General features: G+C 35.4%; 1 long non-coding RNA gene across 1 annotated transcript in view; it reads left to right on the top strand.

Annotated features, from left to right (window-relative positions):
- Positions 1-24,174, top strand: part of LOC134757609 (uncharacterized) — a 37,472-nt gene extending 13,298 nt beyond the window's left edge. The window contains exon 2 of the long non-coding RNA XR_010131793.1: positions 23,504-24,174. This is a non-coding gene — a long non-coding RNA (uncharacterized lncRNA). The remainder of the gene's footprint in view (positions 1-23,503) is intronic.
- The last annotated feature ends 3,503 nt before the right edge of the window (positions 24,175-27,677 follow it).

The raw sequence follows: 27,677 nt of genomic DNA on the forward strand, positions 1-27,677 counted from the left end.
TCAGATGCAGTAGGTAGAAACAAATAGGCTTGAAAAGTGTGAATTTATTTAAAACGACAGCTCAAGAAGTTATACTTTTTAGAAAAGTGCATATTTTAAAAAATAATTTCAAGACAAGCCAATTACCATATGTTGTGAGATTTATAATTCATCATAAAATGAAACGTGTTAAAAACTTTCAATTATTTTCTTTTACTGGTAATGTTTTTGAGTGTTTCCTTTTGTATTCTATCAATTAATTTTTGGCTTTTAAAAAATTTTATGAAGCAAGATAACTTACAGTATTCAAAAGACACAGACAACATAAAATGGAGAAATTAAACATCACATACACAAACATTTCAGGTTCTTTTGCTGACATTTAATGCTTTTTAAGTAAAGAGGTTGTTTTGAAAACTCTATATCATGGAATATTATACAGCCCTAAAAATGAAATCATTTCCTTTGTAGTAACATGGATGCAGCTGTAAGTCATTATCTTAAGGGAATTAATGCAGGAACAGAAAGCCATATACTACAGGTTCTTGCTTATAAGTGAACATAAGAAGCTAAACAATGGGTTCTCACAGACGTAAAAGATGGCAACAACAGACACTGAGGACTAATAGGGGGACGGGGGAAGGATTGAAAATGTCCTGGGCACTATGCTTACTACTTGGGTGACAGGATCAATTGTACACCAAACCTCAGCACTTTAAAATATATCCACGTAACAAACCTGCACATGTAACTCCTGAATCAAAAATAAAAGATGAAATCTTAAAAATGAAAATAAAATATTTTTAATATAGATATAATATGGATGTATTAGTTTCCCATTGCTGCTATAACACCTTAAACTTAATGGCTTAAAACAACACACATTTATTTCCATTGAGTTCTGTAAGTCAGAAGTCTGAAGTGGAACTTACAAAGCTAAAATCAAGGTGTCAGTAGGGCTGTGTTGCCTCTGGAGACCCTAAGGGAGGATGTGTTTCTTTTCCTTTTCAGAGGCTAGCACATTCTTTGGCTGGTGATCCCCCCTCAATCTGACCTCTGCTTCTGTCTTCATTTCACATCCCCTAGTCTAATTCAAATCCTCCTACCTCCTCTTATACACATCCTTGTAATTAGATTAACTACCTAAATCATCCAAAATAATCTCCCCAACTCCACAATTTAATGATTTTTTAATTAAATAACATCTGCAATGTACCTTTTGCTTTGTAAGGTAACATGTCAACCAGTTCTAGAGACAATAACATGAACATCTGCAGACGAGGGTACTATCTTGTTTACCACAGGTGATCTCTGTGACATTGTATCAAATGCTCAGTGAGTACCTACTGCTTTTTAATTTTGAAATATCTCATTTTATCAGCTAAAATACTTGATCATTCTATGAATTCGATAGTTAACATATATAGGATAATACACAAAATTAAAATAACCTTCTATAAAAATTATCATGCTCAATATTGCAATTAAGCAAATAAAATATTTTTGGTACTATTTTTAGCCTATACATGAAATGTACTTATTAGAAAAAAATAATCTGAAAGGCTAAACAAACGTTGCTAATACAGTAAATTCTCTCTAGCTTTAAAAAGTTATTTATTTAGGAAAGATCTAAACAGTAATAATGGTGAGCATTTTATTTTTTCACATACACACATATTAGTGTAATATGTTTTATTTTCTTTTTTATGGAAACTTTTGCTCTTCATACAAAACTTTGAAATCGCAGGGAAAAATAATGACATCTATCTAAAAACAAGCACTCTTAATATTGTCTCTGTACTCTTTCATGTCCATGTAAATTTGTTTTCCATTTATATAAATTTTAAAAATTAACTTTAGTGCTACTGGTCTTTATATATTTAATTTATTTGCCCAATTTTTCTTCATATTTTGAAGGGAATGCTTTTAGAATTTTAAACACTTAAAATTTAGTTAAATCATATTTAATTTGCTTACATTTTATAAATTATTTACATTTTATTAATATAACTGTGATGAGCATAATTATGCATTTTTTTCTGAGAACAATTTTAAGGATGCAAAATGGAAATTTTTTTTTTTAAAGAATTGTTGGCATATAGTAGGTATATATATATTTATTTATTTATTTTTTCAGACGGAGTCTCGCTGTGTCGCCCAGGCTGGAGTGCAGTGGCACGATCTGGGCTCACTGCAAGCTCCGCCTCGCGGGTTCAGGCCATTCTCCTGCCTCAGCCTCCCTAGTAGCTGGTTCTACAGGAACCTGCAACCACGCCCGGTTAATTTTTTTTTTTTTTTTTTTTTTTGTATTTGTAGTAGAGACGGAGTTTCACTGTGTTAGCCAGGACGGTCTCAATCTCCTGACCTCGTGATCCGCAAAGCGCTAGGATTACAGGCGTGACCCACCACTCCCGGCCAGTAGGTGTATATATTTAAGGGGTACATGAGATACTTTGCTGTAACCATGCAATGCATAATAATTACATCATGGTAAATGGGTATCCATTTCCTCACGCATTTATCTTTTGTGTTATAAACATTTGAATTATACTCATTTAGTTATCTTAAGATGTACAATTAAATTTTTACTGACTATGGTCACCCTGCTGTGCTATCAAAAACTAGGTTTTACTCATTCTAAACTACTTTTTATAACCATTAATCATCCTCACTTCCCCTCAACCCCTGTATGACCCTTCACAGCCTCTAGTTACCATCCTTCCATTTTCTATCTCCATGAGTTCAATTGTTTTAATTTTTAGCACAAACAAATGTGAGAATATGCAAATTTTGTCTTTCTGTGCCTGGCTTATTTCACTTAACATAATGATCTCAGATCCATCCTTGTTGTTGCCAACTACAGAGTGTCATTCTTTTGTATGGCTAAATAATACTCCATTGTATATGTGTATCACATTTTCTTTATCCACTAATCTGTTGATGGACCCTTAGGTTGCTTCCAAACCTTGGCTATTGTGGACAGTGCTGCGACATGCATGAGAGTACAGATGTCTCCTCCATGTACTGATTTCCTTTCTTTTAGGTATATAGCCAGCAGTGGATTTGCTGGATTGTATTGCAGCTATTTTTTAGTTTTTTTTTGAGTAACCTCTAAACTGTTTTCCACCGTGGTTGTATTACTTTACATTCCCAACAACAGTGTAAAATTGTTCCCTTTTCTCTACATCCTCACCAGCATGTTATTGTCTGGTGAGGTGATATTACATTGTAGTTTTGATTAGCATTTCTCTGATGATAAATGATGTTGATCAATTTTTCATATACTTGTATGACATTTGTATGTCGTCTTTTGAGAAATGTCTATTCAGATCTTTTGGCCATTTTTTCATCAGTTTATTAGATTTTTTCATGCAGAGTTGTTTGAGGTGCTTATCTATTCTGGTAATTAATCCCTCATCAAGTAGTTTTCAAATTTTTTCTCCCATTCTGTGGGTTGTCTCTTCATTTCCTTGATTATTTCCTTTGCTGTGCAGTATGATTCTGTTTGTTCGCTTTTGCTTTGATTGCCTGTGCTTGTGGAGTATTGCCAAAGAAATTTTTGCCGAGACCAATGTCTGGAGAATTTTCCCAATCTTTTCTCGGAATTCTTTCATAGTTTGAGGTCTTTGATTGAAGTCTTTAATCCATTTCAAACAGATTTTTTTTTTTTTTTTTTTTTTTTTGCAATGGAATCTTGCCCTGTGGCCCAGGCTGGAGTGCAGTGGAATGATCTTGCCTCACTGCAACCTCCACCTCCCTCCCGGGTTCAAGTGATTCTCCTGCCTCAGCCTGCTGAGTAGCTGGGATTACAGGCGCCCACCACCACGCCCAGCTCATTTTTGTATTTTTAGTAGAAAGGGGGTTTCACCATGTTGGCCAGGCTGTTCTTGAACTCCTGACCTTGTGATCTGCCTGCTTTGGCCTCCCAAAGTGTTGGGATTACAGGCATGACCTACCATGCCCAGCTGAATTGATTTTCTATATGGTGAGAGATAGGGGTCTAGTGTCATTCTTCTGTATATGTATATCCAGTTTTCCCAAGTCCATTTACTGAAGATACTGTCTTTTCCCCAATTTATGTTCTTGGCATCTTTGTCAAAAATGAGTTTACTGTAGGTGTATGGATTTGTTTCTATTTGTTACAATTTTGTTCATTTGTTACTATTTTGTTCCATTGATCTATGGTTTTTTTTATGCCAATATCATGCTGTTTGTGTTATAATAGCTCTGTAGTATAATTTTAAGCCAGACCATGTAATTTCTCATATTTTTTCTTTTTGCTCAGAATGGTTTTGGCTATTCTGGGTCTTTTGTGGTTCCACAGAAATTTTAGTATTTTTTAAATATCTTGACAAAATATCGTTAGTATTTTGATAGAGATTGGATTGAGTCTGTGGATTGATTTAAGTAATATGGGCATTTTAACAATACTGATTCTTCCAACCCATACACATGAAATTCTTTGTGTATGTGTGTGTCTTCTTTAATTTCTTTCCATCAGAGTTTTATAGTTTTCATTGTAGAAATCTTTTACTTTTTAAGTTAATTTCTAGAAATTTAATTTTATTTGTGACTATTTTAAATGGAATTACTTTTTTAGTTCTTTTGCAGATTGTTTACTCTTGACATGTAGAAATGCTGCTGACCTTTGTATGTTGATTTTGTATCGTACAACTTTACTGGAGTTTTTTTTTAATCAGTTCTAATGGTTTTCTAATAGTCTTTAGGTTTGTCCAAATATAAGATCATATTATCTGCAAACAAGAATAATTTAACTTCTTTATTTCAAATTTGTAAGCCCTTTATTTATTTCTGTTACCTGATTGCTCTAGTTCAGACTCCTGGTACTACGTTTAGTAAAGTGGTGAAAGTAGGCATCCCTGTTGTGTTCCAGATCTAAGAGAAAAGGCTTTCCGTTTCTGCCCTATTCAGTACAATACTATCTGTGGATCTGTTGTATATGACTTTTATTATGTTAACATATATTTCTTCTATCCCCAGTGTTTTGAGATTTTTTATTATGAAGTGATGTTGCATTTTATCAATGCTTTTTCAACGTCAATTGAAATGATCATATAGATTTTGTCATTTTGTTGATTATGTCATTTTGTTGATATAATCTATCACTTTGGTTTGCAAATGTTGAATCATCCTTGCATCACTGGGATAAATCCCACTTGGTCATAATGATCTTCTGAATGAATTGTTGAATTCAGTTTCCTATTATGTTTTTGAAAATTTTTGCATCAATATTCATCAAATATGTTTGTAGTTTTTTTTGATATGTCTTTGTCTGTTTTTTATATCAGGGTAATATAGGTCTCATAGAATGAGTAAGGAAGAAATCTCTCTTCCTTGATTTTTTTTAAAATTTGAGAAGGATTGGTATCAGTTCTTTAAATTTCTGATAGAATTCAGCAGTGAAGCCATTGGGTATTGGTATTTCATTACTGGAAGTCTTTTTATTATGACTGTAGTCTTATTACTTGTCATTGGCCTGTTCAGGTTTTGGATAAATCTTGGTCAGCTGCATGTGTCTAGGAATTTGTCCACTTCCTCTATATTTTCCAATTTATTGGCATGTAGTTGCCCAGAGTAGTCACTAATGATCCTTTCAATTTATGTGGTACCAGTTGTAATGTCTCTTCTTTCATCCGTGATTTTATTTACTTAGATATTCTTTCTGTTTTTACTTAGTTTAGCTTACAGTTTGTCAATTTTATTTATCTTTTCAAAAACAAACTTAGTTTAATTGATCTTTTCTTTTGATTTCTTCATTTCAAATTTATTTATATCTTCTCTGATCTTTATTATTTATATTCTGCTACTGATTTTGATTTTGGTTTAGTCTTGCTTTTCTAGTTTTTTGAGATATGTCATTAGGTTATTGGCAATTTTCTTGTTTTTCGATGTAGGCATTTTTAGCTATAAATTTTTCCCTTAGTTCTGCCTTCAATATAACCCATAGGTTTTGGTATGTTGTGTTTCCATTATCCTTTGTCTCAAGAAATGTTTCAATTTCCTCCTTAATTTCTTCATTGACTCACTGGTCATTCAGAGGCACGTTGTTTAATTTTCATGTATTTGTATGGTTATCAAAATTCATTTTCTTATTAATTTCTAGTTTTATTCTATTATGATTAGAGAAGATGCTTGATATTATTTTAATTTTTGAAATTTTAAGATTTTTTGGGACCCAACATGTTCTATCCTTAAGAAATATTCATGTGCTAAGAAGTATGTGTATTCTGTAGCCACTGGATGAAATGTTTAGTAAATACCTGTTGGGGCAATTTGTTCTATGGTGTAGATTGTACCTGACATTTCTTTAGTAATTTTATGTCTGAAAAATCGATCAAACGCTACAAGTTGGGTGCTGTAGTCTCCAGCTATTATTGTATTGGGGTCTGTCTCTCTCTCTGTAGCTTTAATAATATGTGCTTTATATATCTGGATGCTGCAGTGTTTGATGCATATTGTATGTACAATTGTATCCTCTTGCTGAAATTATCCGTTTATCATTATCTCATGACCTTCTTTGCCTCTTCTTACAGTTGTTGTCTTGAAATCTATTTTGTCTGATATAAGTATAGCTACAACTGTACTTTTTTGGTTTCCATTGGCATGAAATATCTGTTTTCTTTCTCTTTCAGTCCATGTGTATGTTTATAGATGAAGTGTGTTTCTTTTAGGCAACATCATTGAGTCTTGTTCTTTTATCTTTATCCCTTCATCTACTCCATGTCTTTTTATTGAAGAGTTTAGTCCATTTACATTCAATGTTATTATTGATAAGTAAGAACTTACTTCTAGCATTTTGTTGTTTTCTGGTGTCTTCGTCCCTCTTTCCTTCCTTTTTGTCTTCATTTTAGTGAAGGTGATTTCTTTGGTGGTATGATTTAATTTCTTACTTTTTATATTTTTGTGTATTCATTTTATGCTTTTTTTATTTGAGGTTACCATGAGGCTCGCAAATATTATCTTATAACCCATGATTTTAAGCTGACAAAAACTTAACACTTATTGCATATGCAAACAAACATGCAAAAAGACTAATACAAACTCTATACTGTGACTTTATCTCTCCACTTTTTAACATTTTGTTGCTTCTCTTTATGTCTTACCGTACTGTCTATATGTTGAAAAGTTGTTGTAGTTATTATAATAATTATTATTATTTCAATAGGTTTTTGGGGAATATTTCAACAGGCGTTTGGTTACATAAAGAAGTTTTGTGGTGGTGATTTCTGAGATTTTGGTGCACCCTTCACCTGAGCAGTGTACACTATACCCAATGGGTAGTCTTTTATTCCTCACTACCCTCAACCCATTTGTCCAAGTCCCCAAAGTCCATGGTATCATTCTTATGCCTGTGTCCTCAAAGCTTAGCTCCCACTTATGAGTGAGAAAATATGATGTTTAGTTTCCCATTCCTGAGTCACTTCACTTAGAATAATGATCTCCAATTCCATCCAGGTTGCTATAAAGGCCATTGTTTTTTCCTTTTTATGGTTGAGTGGTATTCCATGGTATATGAAATATATATATTTACCACATTTTCTTTTTCTACTCATTGACTGTTAGGCATTTGGGCTGCTCCCATAATTTTGCAACTGTGAATTGTGCTGCCACAAGCATGCATATATAAATATTTTTTTCTTATCATTACTTCTTTTCCTCTAGGTAGATACCCAAGAGTGGGACTGGTGGATCAAATGGTAGATCTACTTTTAGTTATTTAAGGAATCTCCACACTGTTTTCCACGGTGGTTTTACTAGTTTACATTCCCACTAACAGTATAAATGTGTTCCCTTTTTTACCACATCCATGTCAACATCTTTTATTGCTTATGGCTATTCTTAAAGGAGTAAGGTGGTATCACATTGTGGTTTTGATTTTCATTTCTCTGATCATTAGTGATGCTGAGAATTTTTTATATGTGTGTTATCCATTTGCATATCTTCTTTTGAGAATTGTCTTTCTAATGTTATCTTATAAAATTTTTATGGTTTCAGGTCTTAAAGTCTTGGATCCATCTTCAGCCGATTTTTGTATAAGGTGGTAGATAAGGATCCAGTTTCATTCTTATACATGTGGCTTGCCAATTATCCCATCACCATTTATTAAATAGGGTGTCCTTTCCTTGCTTTATGTTTTTGTTTGCTTTTTCAAAGATCAGTTGACTGTAAGTATTTGGCTTTATTTCTGGGTTCTCTATTCTGCCCCATTGGTCGATATTAGGGTGATACTGGTTTCACAGAATGATCTATGTTTTTATATCATTATCATGCTCTTTTGGTGTCTATAGCCTTAGAGTATAGTTTGAAGTCATGTAATGTGATGCCTTCAGATTTTTTTTTGTTAGTCTTGCTTTGTGGGGTCTTTTTTGGTTCCATATAAATTTTAGGATTTTTTTATAGTTCCATGAAGAATGATGGTGGTATTTTGATGGGAATTGCATTGAATTTGTAAATTGCTTTTAGCAGTCTGGTCATTTTCACAACATGATTGAACCCATCCATGAGCATGGGATGTGTTTCCATTTGTTTGTGGCATCTATGATTTATTTCAGCAATGTTTTGTAGTTTTCCTCATAGAGGTCTTTAATCTCCTTAGTTAAGTATATTCCCAAGTATTTTATTTTATTTTATTTTTTGCAGCTATTGTAAAAGGGGTTGAGTTCTTGATTTGCTTCTCAGCTTGGTCACTGTTGGTGTATTGCAGGGCTACTAATTTGTGTACATTAATTTTGTGTCCTGAAACTTTGCTCAATTCATTTACCAGTTCTAGGGGATTTTTGGATGTGTCTTTAGGGTTTTCTAGGAATATTATCATGTCATCAACAAACAGTGACAGTTTGACTTCCTCTTTAGCAATTCGAATACCTTTTATTTCTTTCTATTGTCTGATTGTTCTGGGTAGGAATTCCAGTACTATGTTGAATAGAAGTGGTGAAAGTAGGCATCCTTATCTTGTTCCAGTTCTCAGGGTGAATGCTTTCAATTTTTCACCATTCAGTATAATGTTGGCTGTGGGTTTGTCATAGATAATTTTTATTACCTTAAGGTAGGTCCCTTCTATGCTTATTTTGCTGAGGGTTTTAAGTATAAAGAGATGCTACATTTTGTCCAATGATTTTGTTGCATCTATTTAGATGATCATGTGATTTTTGTTTTTAATTTGGTTTATGTGGTGTATTACATTTATTTGTGTATGTTAAACCATCTTTGCCTCCCTGGTATAAAACCCACTTGATCATAGTGGAATTTTTTTTGATATGTTGTTGGAATTGGTTAGCCAGTATCAGGGATATTGGTCTGTAGTGTTTTCGTTGTTGTTGTTTTGTCCTTTCCTGGTTTTGGTATTAGGGTGATACTGGCTTCATAGAATGATCTAGAGAGAATTTTCTCTTTCTCTGTCTCTTGGAATAGTGTCAATAGGAATAGTACCAATTCTTCTTTGAATGCCTGATAGAATTCAGCTGTGAATCCATCTGGTTCTGGACTTTTTTATTTTTGGTAACTTTTTAATTGCTATTTTAATCTTGCCGCTTGTTATTGGACGGTTCAGAGTTTCTATTTCTTACTGGTTTAATCTAGGAAGGTTGTATATTTCCAGAAATTTATCCATCTCCTCTAGCTTTTCTAGTTTATGTGCATAAAGGTGTTCATAGTAGCCTTGAATAATCTTTTGTATTTCTGTGGTATCAGTTGTTTATTTATCTTTTCAAAGAACCAGTTTTTTGTTTAATTTTTCTTTTGCATTTTTTTTTTTTGGTTGTTGTTTCAAAATAATTTAGTTCTGCTCTGATCTTTCTTATTTCTTTTCTTCTTCTGGGTTTGGGTTTGGTTTGTTCTTGCTTTCCAACTCCTTGAGGTGTGATCTTAGATTGTTGATTTGTGCTTTTTCAGACTTTCCGATGTAGGCATTCAATGCTGTGAACTTTCTTCTTAGCACCACCTTTGCTATAACCCAGAGGTTTTGATAGGTTTTATCACTATTATCATCCAGGTCAAAATTTGTTTTAAATTTCCATCTTGGTTTTATTGTTGACCCAATGATCATTCAGGAGCAGATTATTTAATTTCCACATATTTGCATGGTTTTGAGGGCTCCTTTTGGAGTTGATTTCCAATTTTATTCCACTGTGGTCTGAGAGAGTACTTGCTATAATTTTGATTTTTAAGACTTTGTTGAGACATGTTTTGTGGCCTATCATATGGTCTGTCTTGCAGATGTTCTAAGTGCTGATGAATAGAATGCATATTTTGCAGTTGTTGGGTAGAATGTCCTGTAAATATCTGTTAAGTCCATTTGTTCCAGTGTATAATTTAAGTCCATTTTCTTTTATTGACTTTCTGTGATGACCTGTCTAGTGCTGTCAGTGGAGTATTAAAGTCCTCCACTGTTATGTGTTGCTATCTATCTCATTTCTTAGGTATAATAGTAATTGTTTCTTAAATTTGAAAGCTCCAGTCTTAGGTGGATATATATTTAAGATTGTGATATTTTCCTTTTGGACTAGTCCTTTTATCATTATATAATATCCCTCTGTCATTTTTAACTGTTGTTGCCTTAAAGTTTGTTTTGTCTGATATAAGAATGGCTGCTCCTGCTTGCTTTTGGTGTCTATTTGCATGGAATATTTTTTCCACCCCTTTACCTTATGTTTATGTGAGTCCTTATGTGTCAGCTGAGTCTTTCGAAGACAGTAGATATTTGGCTGATGAATTCTTACCAATTCTACCATTCTATATCTTTAAGTGGAGCATTTAGGCCATTTACATTCAGCATTAGTATCAAAATGTGAGGTACTATTATTTTATCATGCTATTTGATGCTTGAATACCTTGGGGTTTTTCATTGTGTTGTTGTTTTATAGGATGTATGAAATTTCTGCTTAAAGGAGATTCTATTTTTCTGTATTCTGAGGTTTTGTTTCAAGATTTAGAGCTCCTTTTAGCAGTTTTTGTAGTGCTGAATTGGTAGTGACAAATTCTCTCAGCGTTTGATTGTCTGAAAAAGACTGTATTTTTCCTTCATTTATGAAGCTTAGTTTTGCTGGATACAAAATTTTTTCCTGATAATTGCTTTGTTTAAGGAGGATAAAGATAGGACTCTAATCCCTTCTCAGTTGTAGGGTTTCTACTGTGAAATCTACTGTTAATCCATTTTCCTTTATAAGTAACCTATTGCTTTTGCCTCGCAGTTCTTAAGATTTTCTTTTGTCTTGACTTCAGATTACCTGATGACTATGTACTTATGCAATGTTCAGTTTGTGATAAATTTCCCAGGTGTTGTTTGAGCTTCTTGTATTTGGATGTCTAGATCTCCAGCATGGCCGGGGAAGTTTTCCTCGATTATTCCCTCAAATATGTTTTCCAAACATTTAGATTTGTTTTCTTCAACAGAAACACTAATTGTTCTTAGGTTTGGTTATTTAACATAATCCCAAACTTTTTGGAGGCTCTGTTCATTTATTTTTCTATTTTTTGTTTTTATTTCTGTCTTTTTCAAATTTGGTTAATTCCAAAGCCTTATCTTAGAACTCCGAGCTTCTTTCTTCTACTTGTTTTATTCTATTGCCGAGACTTTCCAGTGCATTTTACAATTATCTGTGTCCTTAATTTCCAGCAGTCGTGACAGTTTTTTATTTATACTATCTATTTCATTGGAGACCTTTTCATTCATATCCTGTATCTTTTTTGATTTCTTCAAGTTGGACTTTACCTTTCTCTAGTGGCTTCTTGATTGGCTTAAAAGTCGACTTTCTAAATTCATTTTTTTTGCAACTCAGAGATTTTTATCTTGATTTGGATTTATTGCTGGTGAGCTACTGTGATCATTTGGGGGTGTTAAAGAACCTTGTTTTTTCATACTACCAGAATTGTTTTTCTGTTTTTTTCTCATTTGGATAGACTATGTCAGAGGAAAGATCTGAGACTCAAGGGCCGCTATTAAGATTATTTTGTCCCATGGTGTTCTCCCTTGATGTGGTGCTCTCCTCTTTCCCATAGAGATGGAATTTCCTGAGAGCCAAACTGCAGTGATTGTTATTTCTTTTCTGGATCTAGCCATCCATATGAGCTACTGGGCTCTGAGCTGGTACTAGGGAGTGTCATGTGATTTGATCAATCTTCAGTTCTCTCAGCCATGGATACCACCATCTATTCCAGGAGAGGTAGCAGAAGAATGAAGTGGGCTCTGTGAGTGTCCTTGGTTGTATTTTTGTTAAGTGCACTGGTTTTGTGTTGGCTGGCCTCCACCCAGGAGGTGGCGTTTTCAAGAGTGCACCGGCTGCACTAGTATAGGGAGGATCAGGCCGTGGGCAGGGCCGTAGAGCTCCCAAGAGATTAAGTCCTTTGTCTTCAGCTACCAGGGTGGGTACAGAAAGACCATCAGATGGGTACAGGGTGAGGCATATCTGAGCTTAGACTCTCCTTGGGCAGGGCTTGCTGTGGCTGGTGCTGGGGATGGATGTGTGATTCCCAAGTCAATGTAGTTATGGTCCCAAGGGGATTATGGCTGCCTCTGCTGTGTCACACAAGTCACCAGGGAAGTGGGGAAAAGCTAGCAGCCTGGATGCCCAGGCCTCACCCAGCTCCCATGCAGCCCACAGCTTGAAAGGCTGATCTCACTCCCCCACTATGCCTCCCCTGACCCCAGCAGCACCAAGTTTATTACCGGCAGCCTGTGCGCAGGGCTGAGACTTGCCCCAGGCTACAAGCCTCCCAGCTGAGAAAGCAAGCTGACTCACAGTTCCTCAGCTGTCCTACAGAGCCTGCAGTGGCAGCCCATCTCCTGTGGATTCTGTCGGCTTTCCTGGTACGTTCCTACAGTACTTCTTGGAGCAAAAGTTCATGATGTAGGTCTCCAAATGCTGCTCTGTCCATCCGAGTGGGAGCTGCAAGTTAGTCCTGCCCCCTATTCACCATTTACCCCTCCATCATAGTTATTATTTTTGATTGGTTCATCTTTTAGTCCTTCTACTTAAAAGTAGTTTACACACAACAATTACAGTGTTATAAGAGTTTGCATTTTTCTGTAATTACTGTTTATTACCAGTGAGTTTTGTACCTTCAGATTATTTATTTTTGCTCATTAATTTCTTTTTCTTTATTTTTGCTCATTAACTTCTTTTTCTTTCATGTTTAAGAATTCCTTTTAGCATTGTTTTGTAAGACAGGATGGGTATTGATAAAATCCCTCAAATTTTGTTTATCTGGGAAGGTCTTTATTTCTCCTTTACACTTAAAACATATATTTGGCCAGGTAAGGTGGCTCATGCCTGTAATCCCCGCACTTTAGGAGGCCAAGGCAGGTAGATCACCTGAGGTCAGGATTTCGTGATCAGCCTGGCCAACACAGTGAAACCTCATCTCTACTAAAAATACAAAAATTAGTCAGTCATGGTGGCTGCTGCCTGTAATCCCAGCTACTTGGGAGGCTGAGGCAGAAGAATTGCTTGAACCCAGGAGGCAGAGGATGCAGTGAGCAGAGACTACGCCATTGCACTCCATCCTGCGAAACAAGAGCGAAAACTTCCATCTCAAAAAAAAAGATTTTTTTTTTTTACCAGACAGACTATTGTAGGGTAAACTTTTTTTTCTTTTAGCACTTAAAATATGTCACATCACTCTCTTCTTGTCTATAAGGGTTCCACTAAAAAGTCTACTAGTGGACATATTGGAGCTCCATTCTATGGTATTTCTTTCTTTTCTCTTGCTGCCATTAAGATCCTTTGTTTTTCCTTGTCTTCTGGGGGCTTTATTATGAAATGACTGTCTTGATGTGGTCTTCTTTGGGCTACATCAAGGCATTGTGGTTCTTGCAGATTCACAGATGTACTGCATAGGTGGTCCTGAGTAAGATCTGGAAGAATTCTCTGAATCTGCTGGTGTTCTATAACCAACTTGTTCTTGAATGTTGACACCTTTGTCTAACTTATGGAAATTCTCTGATATTATCCTTTTGAATAAATTTTCTATCCCTATGTCTTTTTCTTTTAGATCAATAACTCTTAGATTTTCCATGTTTAGGCTATTTTACAGATTTTGTAAACATGCTCCATTGCTTTTTGTTCTTTTTTATTTTGTCTTCTCTGACTGCATTCTTTTTTATTTATTTTTATTTTCTTATTATACTTTAAGTTCTAGGGTACATGTGCAGAACGTGCAGGTTTGTTACATACGTGTACATGTGTCATGTTGGTGTGCTGCACCCATTAACTCGTCATTTACATTAGGTATATCTCCTAATGCTATCCCTTCCCCTCCCCCAACCCCACAACAGTCCCCGGTGTGTGATGCTCCCGTTCCTGTGTCCAAATGTTCTCATTGTTCAATTCCCACCTATCAGTGAGAACATGCAGTGTTTGGTTTTTTCTCCTTGTGATAGTTTGCTGAGACTGATGGTTTCCAGCTTCATCCATGTCCCTACAAAGGACACAAACTCATCTTTTTTATGGTTGCATAGTATTCCATGGTGTATATGTGTCACATTTTCTTAATCCAGTCTATCATTGTTGGACATTTGGGTTGGTTGCAAGTCTTTGCTATTGTGAATAGTGTCGCAGTAAACATACGTGTGCATGTGTCTTTATAGCAGCATGATTTATAATCCTTTGGGTATATACCCAGTAATGGGATGGCTGGGTCAAATGGTATTTCTAATTCTAGATCCTTGAGGAATCGCCACACTGTCTTCTGTAATGGTTGAACTAGTTTACAGTCCCAGCAACAGTGTAAAAGTGTTCCTATTTCTCCACATCCTCTCCAGCACCTGTTGTTTCCTGACTTTTTAATAATTGCCATTCTAACTGGTGTGAGATGGCATCTCATTGTGATTTTGATTTGCATTTCTCTGATGGCCAGTGATGATGAGCATTTTTTCATATGTCTGTTGGCTGCATAAATGTCTTCTTTTGAGAAGCGTCTGTTCATATCCTTCACCCACTTTTTGATGGGGTTCATTGTTTTTTTCTTGTCAGTTTGTTTGAGTTCTTTGTAGATTCTGGATATTAGCCCTTTGTCAGATGAGTAGATTGCAAAAATTTTCTCCCATTCTGTAGGTTGCCTGTTCACTCTGATGGTAGTTTCTTTTGCTGTGCAGAAGCTGTTTAGTTTAATTAGATCCCATTTGTCAATTTTGGCTTTTGTTGCCATTGCTTTTGGTGTTTTCGACATGAAGTCCTTGCCCATGCCTATGTCCTGAATGGTATTGCCTAGGTTTTCCTCTAAGGTTTTTATGGTTTTAGGTCTAACATTTAAGTCTTTAATCCATCTTGAACTGATTTTTGTATAAGGTGTAAGGAAGGGATCCAGTTTCAGCTTTCTCCATATGGCTAGTTAGTTTTCCCGGCACCATTTATTAAATAGGGAATCCTTTCCCCATTTCTTGTTTTTGTCAGGTTTGTCAAAGATCAGATGGTTGTAGGTGTGTGGTATTATTTCTGAGGGCTCTGTTCTGTTCCATTGGTCTATATCTCTGTTTTGGTACCAGTGCCATGCTGTTTTGGTTACTGTAGCCTTGTAATATAGTTTGAAGTCAGGTAGCATGATGCCTCCAGCTTTGTTCTTTTGGCTTAGGATTGTCTTGGTAATGTGGGCTCTTTTTTGGTTCCATATGAACTTTAAAGTAGTTTTTTCCAATTCTCTGAAGAAAGTCATTAGTAGCTTGATGGGGATGGCATTGAATCTATAAATTACCTTGGTCAGTATGGCCATTTTTACGATATTGATTCTTCCTATCCATGTGTGTGGACTGTTCTTCCATTTGTTTGTGTCCTCTTTTATTTCCTTGAGCAGTGTTTTGTAGTTCTCCTTGAAGAGGTCCTTCAGGACCTCTCTGACCGCATTTTTAAATAGGCTGTTTTCTAGCCCAGTCATTACTTTATTTTCTTAATCAATTCTGCCATTAAGAGACTCTGATGTATTCTTCCCTATGTCACTTGCATTTTTCAACTTTACAATTTCTGTTGGATGCTTCATAATTTTTCGATCTCTTTGTCCAATTTATCTGCTAGAATTCTGAATTCCTTTTTTGTGTTATCTTGAATTTCTTTGAGTTTCTTCAAAACAACTACTTTGAATTCGGTCTGAAAAGGCACATATCTCTGTTTCTCCAGGATTGATCCTTGGTGCCTTTAGATCAATGGTGCCTTTGGACCAACTTGTTTGTTTGGTGAAGTAACATTTTTCTGTATAATCTTGATGTTTGTAGATGTTTGTCAGTTTCTTGGCATTGAAGAATTGGGTATTTAATGTAGTCTTTATTGTGTGAGCTTGTTTGTGCCTGTGTTTCTTAGGAAGGCTTTCCAGATATTCAAAGGGAATTAGTCCTCAAGCCCAATAATGCTGTGGTTCTTGCAGATTCATATAGATAGTGCATAGGTGGTCTTGAATAAAATCCAGAAGAATTCTCTGAATTACCAGAAATAGACTCTTGTTCTTTTCCCTTACTTTCTTCTGAACAAACAGAGGCTCTCTCTCTCTTGGTGCGGAGCCTCCTGTAGCTGGAGGTGAGGTGATGCAAGCACTCCTATGGCCACTACCACTGAAACTGCCCTGGGTTAGACCTGAAACCAGCACAGCACTGGGTCTAACCCAAGGCTTGCTGTAAACACTACCTGACTACTGCCTATGTTCACTCAAGGCTCTAGGGTTTTATAGTACAGCAAGTGGGGAAGCCAGCCAGGTTTGTTTCCTTTCCTTCAGGGTGGTGAGTTCATAGGCCCTGGACTGGTCCACAGAGTTTGTTTGGAAGCCAAAGACTGAAGTCAAAGACCTTAGAAATCTACTTGATATTCTATTCTACTGCAGCTAAGCTGGACTTCGAGCCGCATGACAGTCTTTCCCAGCCTTCCCTCCCCTTTTTACAGGCAGAGAAGCCTTTCCCAATGGCCACCACTACTGGACCACAGAGAGTTCTACCAGGCCATCACAGATGTTCTCTTAAAGCCCAAAGGCTCTTCAGTCAGCTTGTGAATGCTGCCAGGCCTGCGACACACCGTTCAGGGAAGATGGTTCCCCTTTTGCCCAGGGCAGGTCCAGAAGTGCTGTCCAAGTGCCTAGACCTGGACTTGGGGACCCTAAGAGTTTGCAAGGTGCTATACCCCACTGTGGTCAAGCTGGCACCTAAGGTACAAGACAAAGTCCCCTTCACATTTCTCTCTGCTTTTCTCAACCAGAAGGAGTCTTTCATCAAAACCACCATAGCTGAGAATGTGCTGGGTCACACCTGAGGTCAGCATATCTCAGAGTCTCACCCAAGGCTCAAAGCATACTACCTGGGTATCACTGTTGGTTATTCAGGGCCCAAGGGGTCTTTAGTCAACAGGTGATAAATCCTGCCAGGACTAGATCCTTCCTTTCAAAGCAGCAGGTTCCCTCTTGTTCAGAGTATGTCTAGAGATGTCATCTGGGAGCTGGGGCCTGAGATCGGAGCCTCACGATACTGCCCAGTGCCCTATCTTAGTGTGGCTGAACTGGTATTCAAAATGCAAGATGAAGGCCTCTTTGGTCTTCCCTCTCCTCTCCTGAAGGAGAAGGAAGGAGTCATTTTCATTGCTGCAAGCTGTGCCTCCTGGGTTTGTGAAAGTGGTGGTGCAAGCATTCCCTTAGCCACTCCAGCTGATGTCTCCCTAGGTCACATGCCACCCTAGTGCATTGGCTCTAAGCCCAGTCCAGCGATAACACTTGCCTAGGAATTGCAGCCCTTATGTCCTAGACCATCTTTCAAGTTTGCCTAGAACCCCAGAGCACTTGAGCCCGTGGTGGTGATGCTTGCCGAAACTCAAGTTCTGACCAAGGGGATAGGCAATTTCCGTGTGGTTAGGGCTTATCGAAATGCTCCCTTCATAAGCGAGTGCTGGCTGAGCCCAGCATGACTTTTGTCTCTGCTATGACGAGATGGCACTGTGTTCAATGCCAAATTCTCAGTTGCTGTGCTCGCCCTCACCCAAGAGCACAGATGCTCTCTCCACACTATGCACCCACTGCAATGGGATATGGGAGGAATTGACATCAACAATTCAAGACTGTCTTTCTTACCCTTTTCAAGACCTCTTTTAGTGATAGGAAGTTTTAACCCAGTACTGTAACTGCTAATCTGACTTTTGGTTCTTATGACTGTGTTTTTGTTGTGTGTAGAAAGTTGTTAAAATGTGGTCTTCCTGAGGAGAGGAATGATCAATGCAAGCTTCTATTTGGCCATCTTCCTTCACCCTCAGGAAATAGGTTCTTAAAACTGTTTTTCTACCAGTGATCATTAAATTTTATTGATGAAGAATCACAAACCTATATTTTATTCCACCCAAATATATTACAGAAGAATTGCAGAGAATTAAATAACATAAGGAAAGTCACCCAATTATAAAAATAGAGACTATTAACATGATATAAAGGTATATGTTTTAGTTATATTTGCAATCTCATTTTGTTTCTAAAATATATTTGAATTGTTTTGGACATATCAAAAGATATATGAGGAACAGAAGGTATATCCAAAGAAAAAATGGATATGATATGTATCGACATCTTTTATATATTAATACAGAGCATTCATTCTCATTAACTTGATTAAATATTCTAACTCAAGATTTTCTTGGAGAAAGATAATTTTGAGGAGATGGATATGTTAATTTACTTGACTACAGTAATTAGTCATTATGCATATCAAAACATCATATTGCACACCTTAAATGTATACGATTCTTATGGAAACATTTTTAAGAAGATAGAAATTTAGAGACTGTTTCTCAGTATTCTACAGGCAATGTTTTCATGTGCTGTGTATTTAAATGAGAGTAATAAAGTGTCATATAAATGGCAATTACTCATATTTCACAGCTTATCATCTTAAAACACTTTTTAAGCTGTATATTATGGCCTGGTGAATCTTAAGTAGCAAGAAATATTGCAGTTATTGTGAGCAAAAATACTGAAAGACTATCTTTTCATTATTTCTGAAGAAAAAACATCAATATTTGGTTTCCAAGTAAGAATAATTTCAATTGTAGATAAAATGAAGATGTTTTGTTTAACCACACTGTTTTATTACTGCGCCACAATTTACATAAGTCTATCCTACCATTTACTGGAATATAAATCTGATATACCATTTAATTCTAAACAATAAAAACATAAACGTATAGGAGCCTTTGTTATTGGAGATAAGTTAACTTAGTAACACAATTAACATGAAAAATAGGAAGGGAAGCAAAACAATACAGGGTCTTTATTAATACTGATGTCCAAAGTCAAGGTTTTTAGTCTCATATAAGAATGAGTTATAGTTCATGTGGCAAAAGTCAGACTTTAATATATCATGTATTTAATAGTCTATGACTAACATATGCTTAATTAATATTTTCCTTTTATTTTTAAGAACAGGTCAAATTTAACTTGAAAGTCTTCAATGAAGAGGGCAACACAAAAGCAAACACACACATGATAAACCATCAAAGCATTAACATGAACACCACCACTCATCATAAAAAAACAATGTCAATATAAATACATTGAGTTTTTAATACCTCAAAATGCAAATGATGCACATGAGTCTCTTAGGAACACAACCACCTACCCAGATAATTACCCTTAAAGTCCTAGTGATTCAGCATGATCCTCCTCCAAAAATCAGATTTATCTGGACCAGAACTGGAAACTTTCTGAGAAAATACATTAAAAAAGAATTGACTAGCAAAAGTGCAAATGAGAAATAGCATTACATGGAGGATCTTGAATATTTAAATTGAAAACAAATTTAGACTTCTATTGATACTGCAAGAAATCCTCCTCTCTCCCATTTTAACATTATTGAAATTCGTACTCCTTTGTAAACTGATTGTAAAATTACTCTGGCTTCATTTATAGAGCTAAACTATTGCAATACCCCGGAAGAAATAAATGGTAAGTTTCTAGATGGGGGGAAAAGCTGTGTGACAGTGTTGAGCAATGAGAAATAAAACAGTAAGTGCTTTGAGACAATGAGACATTCCGAAGAGATAAAATAAGCAATTTCTTGTGAATATAGAGTGGTCATGACCACTTTTTAGGTGGCATCCAAACTGTGCAATAAATGAAAACAAAATATACTACTGCATGAGGAAATTCAATAATTCAGGTCTTTTTTAAAAAATTAACATACGACATAGCTCTCTCTGAAAACATTTTTCCCCACTTCCTAACATACACAAACATACATAAACAGCAAATAGGATTGGGTACTAATGTGATATATGGTGTATTAGATATAGTGTATATATATTGTTTTATGCTAATAAATGTGGTTTTGTTATTTAATTTTCAAAAAAAGCATTTTTCTTTAGAACAATTTCAGGTTCACAGCAAAATTGAGCACAAAGTAGCATTCCCATTAACCACCCATCCTCACCTCTGCAAAACTTCCCCCACTATCTGCATCCCACAAAACAGTGGTGCATTCTTAACAATTGATGAACCTACATTCATTATCACACTATATCATTAACACCCAAAGTTTATAGTTAACATTAGGGTTCACTCTTGGTGTTGCACATTCTGTGGGTTTTGACAAATGAATAGTGACGTGTATCCACCATTGTATTAGGTTGGTGCAAGAGTAATTGCAGTTTTTGCCATTGAAAGTAATGGCAGAAACAGCAATTATTTTTGCACCAACCAATAGCAAGTACTATAGACTCAGTGCCCTAAAAATCTCATCTGTTCTGCTTCTTCATTCTCTCTCCTGTAACCACTAGCAATAATTGATCTCTTTTCTGTCTCCATAAATTTGCCTTTTTAAAATGTCATATACTTGGATTCATATGGTATGTATTTTTTCACATTGGCTTCTTTCACTTAGTAATGTGAATTTAAATGTCCTCTATATATTTTTAAGGCTTGATAGTGCATTTCTTTTTAGTACTGAATAGTTCTTCATTGCCTGTGTGTATTACAGTTTATCCAGTTGCCTATTGAAGGATATCTTGTTTGCTTCTGAGTTTTGGCAATTATAAAGCTGCTTTACACATTTTTGTGAAGGTTTTTGTGTGGACGTAAGTTTTCATTTGGGTAAATACTACAGAACACAATTGCTGGATTGTATGGTTAAATTATACTTATCTTAGTAGGACACTCTTAAACAGTCTTCCAAAGTGGCTATACCATTTTGCATTTCCACCAGCAATGAATCACAGCTCCTGTTGCTCTACATCCTTGCCAGCAGTTGGTGGTGTCAGTGTTTTAAATTTTGGTCACTCTAATAAGTGTGTAGTGGTATCCCATTGTTGTTTTAATTTGCATTTCCCTAGTGACATATGATGCTGAACATATTTTCATATACTTACTTGCCATCTGTAGATTTTCTTCAGTGAAGTATGTCCTCAGGTCTTTTTCAAAAAAAGTAATAAGATTTTCTGTTTTCTTATTGTTAAAAAGTTTAAGAGTTCGGCCGGGTGCGGTGGCTCATGCCTGTAATTCCAGCATTTTGGGAGGCTGAGGCGGGCGGATTATGAGGTCAGGAGATCGAGACCATCCTGGCTAATACGGTGAAACCCCGTCTCTACTAAAAATACAAAAAATTATCTGGGCATGGTGGCGGGCGCCTGTAGTTCCAGCTACTCGGGAGGCTGAGGCAGGAGAATGGCGTGAACCCGGGAGGCGGAGCTTGCAGTGAGCCGAGATCGCGCCACTGCACTCCAGCCTGGGCGAAAGAGCGAGACTCTGTCTCAAAATAAATAAATAAACAAACAAAATAAAATAAAGGGTTCTTCGTATATTTTCTTTTCTTTTTCTTTTTCTTTTTTTTTCTGAGACGGAGTCTCACTCTTTCGCCCAGGCCGGACTGCAGTGGCGCTATCTTGGCTCACTTCAAGCTCCGCCTCCCAGGTTCACGCCATTCTCCTGCCTCAGCCTCTCGAGTAGCTGGGACTACAGGCGCCCGCCACCGCGCCCGGCTAATTTTTTGTGTTTTTAGTAGAGAAGGGGTTTCACCGTGTTAGCCAGGATGGTCTCGATCTCCTGACCTCGTGATCCGCCCTCCTTGGCCTCCCAAAGTGCTGGGATTACAGGCGTGAGCCACCGTGCCCGGCCTGTATATTTTCATTAGCAGTCCTTTATCAGACGTACCTATTGCAAATATTTTCTCTCAGTCTATGGCTTGTCATCTCATTAGCTTGGTATTGTCTTTTGAAGAGCAGAAGTATTTTATTTTAGTGGATTGCAGATTATCAATTGTTTCTTTCATTAATCGTGACTTTGGTGTTGTATCTAAAAAGTCGCAATACCCAAGGTCGTCTAGATTTTCTGCTGTGTTATCTTCCAGGAGTTCTGTAATTTTGTGTTTTACATTTAGGTCTGTGATTCATTTTGTGCTAATTTTGGTGACGAGTGTAAAATCTGTATCTAGATTTACGTCTTTGCATGCAGAGGCTCGGTTGTTCCAGCACTATTTATTGAAAGGAGTATCTTTTCTTCATTGTGTTGCCTTATTCCTTTGTTAAATATCATTTGACTATATTTATCCGTATCTATTTCTGGACTCTCTTACCTATTTTTTCATCAATTTCTATCATTGTCTAATAATTCTAAAGTTATGGGACATTGCTTTCATTCTTATTTTTATTTTATTAATCAAAACTTCACAATATATTTTGTATGAAATACTTATTGCACTTAGAATTAAAATAAAATTTTACAGTGTAAATTCTACATTAAATTTTTCAAAATTTTTGTTTTTTAAAGTTATACAAAATGCACAGTTCCTCTTCTTACAGCTGTTGGTAAATAATATGTATAGATCTGTATCTAAATACTATTAATATCACCTTTTCTTGGCAAGAATAACACACCATTTATTGATTCTATATTAACACTGTACCAAATTTAGCATTGGGAACAAAATTCTAAAGAAAATCAGAGGTATGGAGAATTTTTTAAAGAGTTGCCCATATGCTTGAGAAATCCATGTGTGTTACGAATAAAACAATGAATTTTTATTATAACAAAGAAGAATTGAGACAGATGGAATGACACAGTAAAAAAATACTTTCGAAAAATGAATTTTTAAAATAATCACACTTCTCTTGTTTTTCTCCAAATTCTTAACCCAATGGTGTGTTGTCAATTTTATAAAAACAAACAACAATAAAAAGGTATCATGACTTTAATTTTTCCTTTCATCATAAAATGGTAATTTTCCAGTAAAATATGTGAAATGAATTTTTTAATGATGACAATGATCATGATGATAATTTAATAAATACTGAAATAGTTTAAATTTACCAATGACAAAGAGCTTTTACTGCTTTCTGAGGCTGTTTATTAATGGATAGAATGGGTTTTATAATGCCTATCATAGAGGTTTGAAATAAGAAATTATAAAACATTGAATAGCGCTTAAATATATCTTTTTAAAAAAACTTCTTGTGGGTGATCTTCAATACGTACTTCACTGTACCAATTGAGATGTGATTTAAGGATATTTTATCAGTTAAACTATTACCTTTTTATATCTGTTTATCTGGATTTGTGTTTGTTTCAGAGATTTGATCTTATGTAATCTTCAGAGCTGGCTAAGCTTCCTGGTTAGGACATCTCTGCAAGTCTCTTTGCCTCTGATACTGGAGTTGAAGTCTACAAGAGAGGAGTCAGGAAGAAAAATTGGATGTAAGATAAGGAACAAGAACAAGCTGGAATTCACAGCAGAATTGGAGCCCATGATTATGGACAGAAAACTCTGCTTGTTTTTGTGACCTTACACCCGGTATGCTGATAGGGTGTCCTGCAGAAGCTGGGCCTCTCATAGCAGAGCTCAACACATTCACCTAGCATAGATTGAGAGAAGTTTCAAGGAGGATTGAGGGGATGGTAAAGCATTTTAAGGCCAAGCTGCTGCTCCTCCTGCTAATGATGTAATTCCATCTTTATCAGCATATGAGAGCTTAAAAATTGTAACTTCACCTCTGCTCTCCAAATCAAGAACAATAATTTGTCTAGAGCCCATCTTAACCAGAACACACAGGAAGAGGAATTCTGGGTAACATAGTCCGACATACCAAAGTTAGCACGTTGAAAAGAATATGAGTGTCAACTGGGCACTTACACACATCTCCTTACAATATGCATAATTTTCAAATAAGAAAATAAGTCACCTTTTCCTAGCATCATGCAAGCCTTCTGCTAAATAAAAACACTGTAACCTTTTCCCTATAAGAGGCTTCCAGTCTTCTTTTTTGTCTTTGGATGATGTTCATTCTTTTCCTAGCTGATCCACACTTCCATTTGATATTATGTAACTTAAACAGTGAGTTTAAAGTAAATTATAATGAATATATCTCATGTCAGGTGACAAATGAATTAGAAAGGGAAAAAATATTTAGTGAACGTATGTATATTATATCAAAATAAGGATGAAATACTCAACTATTATGGTCCTCATTTATACAATTGATCACATAATGATAGCTCATATATATAAAATAATAAAGGCCATTATTTAAAAATTATTTGCATGCAAATTTTGAGCCAGTAAAAATGATACGCAAAGGCTATTAAAAATGTTAGCCAAGGAGAGATACATTTGGGTGTTTTTAATTTCTGATACATATAGAACATCTCTACTTTTAGTACTTTATTTTCAGTTATTAATATTAAATAAAATACCGATTTTTCTTTGAGTAAGAAATTACTGGAAATTGATTCTTCTTTTAAATAGATAATTTTCACAATATTTTACTTTCTTATAAGCTGAAATCCTTTTCTTGTAATCTTCATTTTTAATACAAATTAATTTATAAGAAATATTTATTCAACATAGATTTAATTTAGTGCAAATCCAATGTCAATATAACTCTTCCAATGATTCCAGCATTCTTATATTTCATTAGGAAATGAAATTACCTGATATAATCCATGTTGTAATGTTAATTATTCTTGCTATACAAGTTATATAGCAACTATGAATGGCACTAATAACCAATATTAGTCATGGCTGTAGATATGTTCAGGAACCCAGAAAAAAGAAATGATATTTTCTATTTTCCCACAAAAGTTACATAATATCTAGGAAGGGTCTCCAGTTTGGCTCATGCTCTCTGCTCCTTTTGGAACAATCTTTCGTGGTCAGAAGCAGTATTGTGGCCAGGCCTGGGTGATGTGTATCCAAGAGGTCAGAATGACTGTATTTTTACTGGACAGAGAACATTTCTCAAAAAGGTAATAGAGAGTGGGGTTGTCCATCAGACCAAACAATAGATGCACTGCAGTGCATCTAGCTTAATGAGTTTTGCTTTATCCCATTATTAATATTCTATAGGTTGGTGCAAAAGTAACTGTGGTGTTTGCCATTAAAAGTAATGGCAAAAACACCCTCCGTATTGTTATTTTCTAGAACATATCCTTAATGTTCTGAATTCATTTAGGTGAGATTTTTATATAACTAAGCAACTTTAAGAAGCTCAAGTCAATAGAAAACAACAGAAATAATCCCAAGTGACACTGAAAAACTAAATTTCTGAAAGCCATATTTTTTGCAAATTATCCTTAACTGCATTTTTTTCTCTGACTATAATTATATTTACACACTATAATGCTTCAAGAACCTAGAAAACTTTTTTTTAAAGACTTTATTTCCTTTCTGAATTATGACAAAAATCCAAGAAAGCTCACACATTGCCCTCTCATGAAATTTGATTCTCAGGCAATATTTTAAGGTTTGCACCTTTTTTTTTTGACATGCTTGCAGCAATCATTTTATTTGAATATCTGTTTCAAATAACAGAAGACAGTATAAAGCAGATTGTATTTTTCACACTTTTGTCTACATATATATATGAAATCTTACTCCCTCCTAAAATAAATCCCATCCTTTGCCAGTTTCTTTAAAATTCTGTAGTGTATTGCTGCTTCATGGCAATGAAGTTCATTTCAAGATTAACCACTGCATTTAAAACACTAGAAAAAGTCCTGAAAAACTTAATGCAGTCTTAAATTTTGAACATATTTCTATAAATGAACATAGTTATAAGCACATTGCACTTAAAAGCTTACAGCACATCTTTAGTTATTGTAAAGACATTAGAATGTACTTAGATTCGTGTGTTTTATTGTTTTAAAAATAAGGCTATTACTTTAGGGAGGGTAAGCTCACCTTACAACATTTGCTGTTTTAAAAGTCTTCTAAAAGTTACCAATATCACTAATTATCGTTGACGCATCATTACCAACCTCTCTGTCACATTATACGTGTTTCCCTAAGGGAAACACTGTAAGAAATGATCCATAAAAGTGGTGTCAATAATAGGGTGTATGAACCACTATACCTATATTTGCACAGTAAAGGCATTGAAATAAACCAGATGGTCTCTTCCTTTCTTGAAGGTTAAATTAAATGCATATTTACTTTTCCTTTAATTATAACCTTCATCCTACAGGGCAACTTTTAACCAAAGACATGGCTGCATAATTCACATATAATTTGTAAGGGCAATGAATAAATAAAAAAAAACACAGTAGCCTGGTGCTGCTAATATTGCTAGGCATTGCACCTTTCTCACAATCAGATTATTTTTTAATTTGGTTGATGTAAAAGTTATGTGACTTATTTTCTTATCGATATTGAGAGTTTTTTGAGTCTTTAGAACCTTGCAACAGTTGCTTCTGAGAGTCGTTTAACCCCTTGTAGCCTCATTTGTAATATATTTATGAGACTATGAGAACACAGTTTATTTGAGTATACATATAGTTACATGGATTAATCAAGCATACTAGATCATACTAAAAAAAAGAACTCCACTTTTAAAAAGTGGAATAATTAAGAGCTTGGGAAACTTAAAATTGACCATATCAGCCCACAAATTTAATTTCTTACCCATGGTTAACTAAAAAGTAAAGAATATGTCAGATATTGAATACTGAATATTGGAAACCTTAATTAAACCTAGTATTGTTCTATGGTGTATTTCTCTTATCAATATCAACATGATAAATCAAAGAACTGATATTTACCAAGCCCTCCTATAATGTATGCATAATGTTAAATGTTTGTTATCTTGATGTTACAGATCAGCAAACAGGAATTTAGGTTTGTAACTTGTCCCAAATTGCAAATGTCTCTACCCATTATTATATTAATTAATAGATGACAAGATTTTTAAAATAAATGTTAAACAAATTTTACAATACAGTTAGATCATATATGTGCAAACAAAGTGTCTAAAACAGTGTGGGAAGCAAATAAAGGCAACCCATTCACACACGAAAAAACTTGAATTCATTCCTATTTGTAATGCTTCAAGTTCCTGCAGACTTGGAAGTTTGACTATAACTGAGGTTTACTGCTGGGAAGAGGAAAGACTTTATGTGTCTTGCTCAAACAAAGTGGAAAATCTCTCAAAGCCCTGTTCTGAAAATTACAGTAGGAGTGGACTTGTGTTTTGGAGATGGAATGATGTGTATGTAATCTCATGTATTATGTTCATTTAGAAGGAATCCCAGTTCAGATAGCCAGGGTTGTTTGGGTTAAAACTCTTTCATTTATTTCTTCCCTTAATGAGATTAAGACGATACAGATCCAGAGAATGCTACATGAGGCCTTGGCCAATGAAAACTGAAGCAAAACAAAAAACGAAAAACAACCAGACAAACAAAAACATTTATAAGTGCAAAAAGAGTTCCCTAGGGAAGGAAATAACAGCACTTTCTGCCCAGGAGATAAT

Source organism: Gorilla gorilla, chromosome 19 (genome assembly GCF_029281585.2).
Source record: "Gorilla gorilla gorilla isolate KB3781 chromosome 19, NHGRI_mGorGor1-v2.1_pri, whole genome shotgun sequence".
In the NCBI taxonomy this organism is placed as follows: Eukaryota; Metazoa; Chordata; class Mammalia; order Primates; family Hominidae; genus Gorilla; species Gorilla gorilla.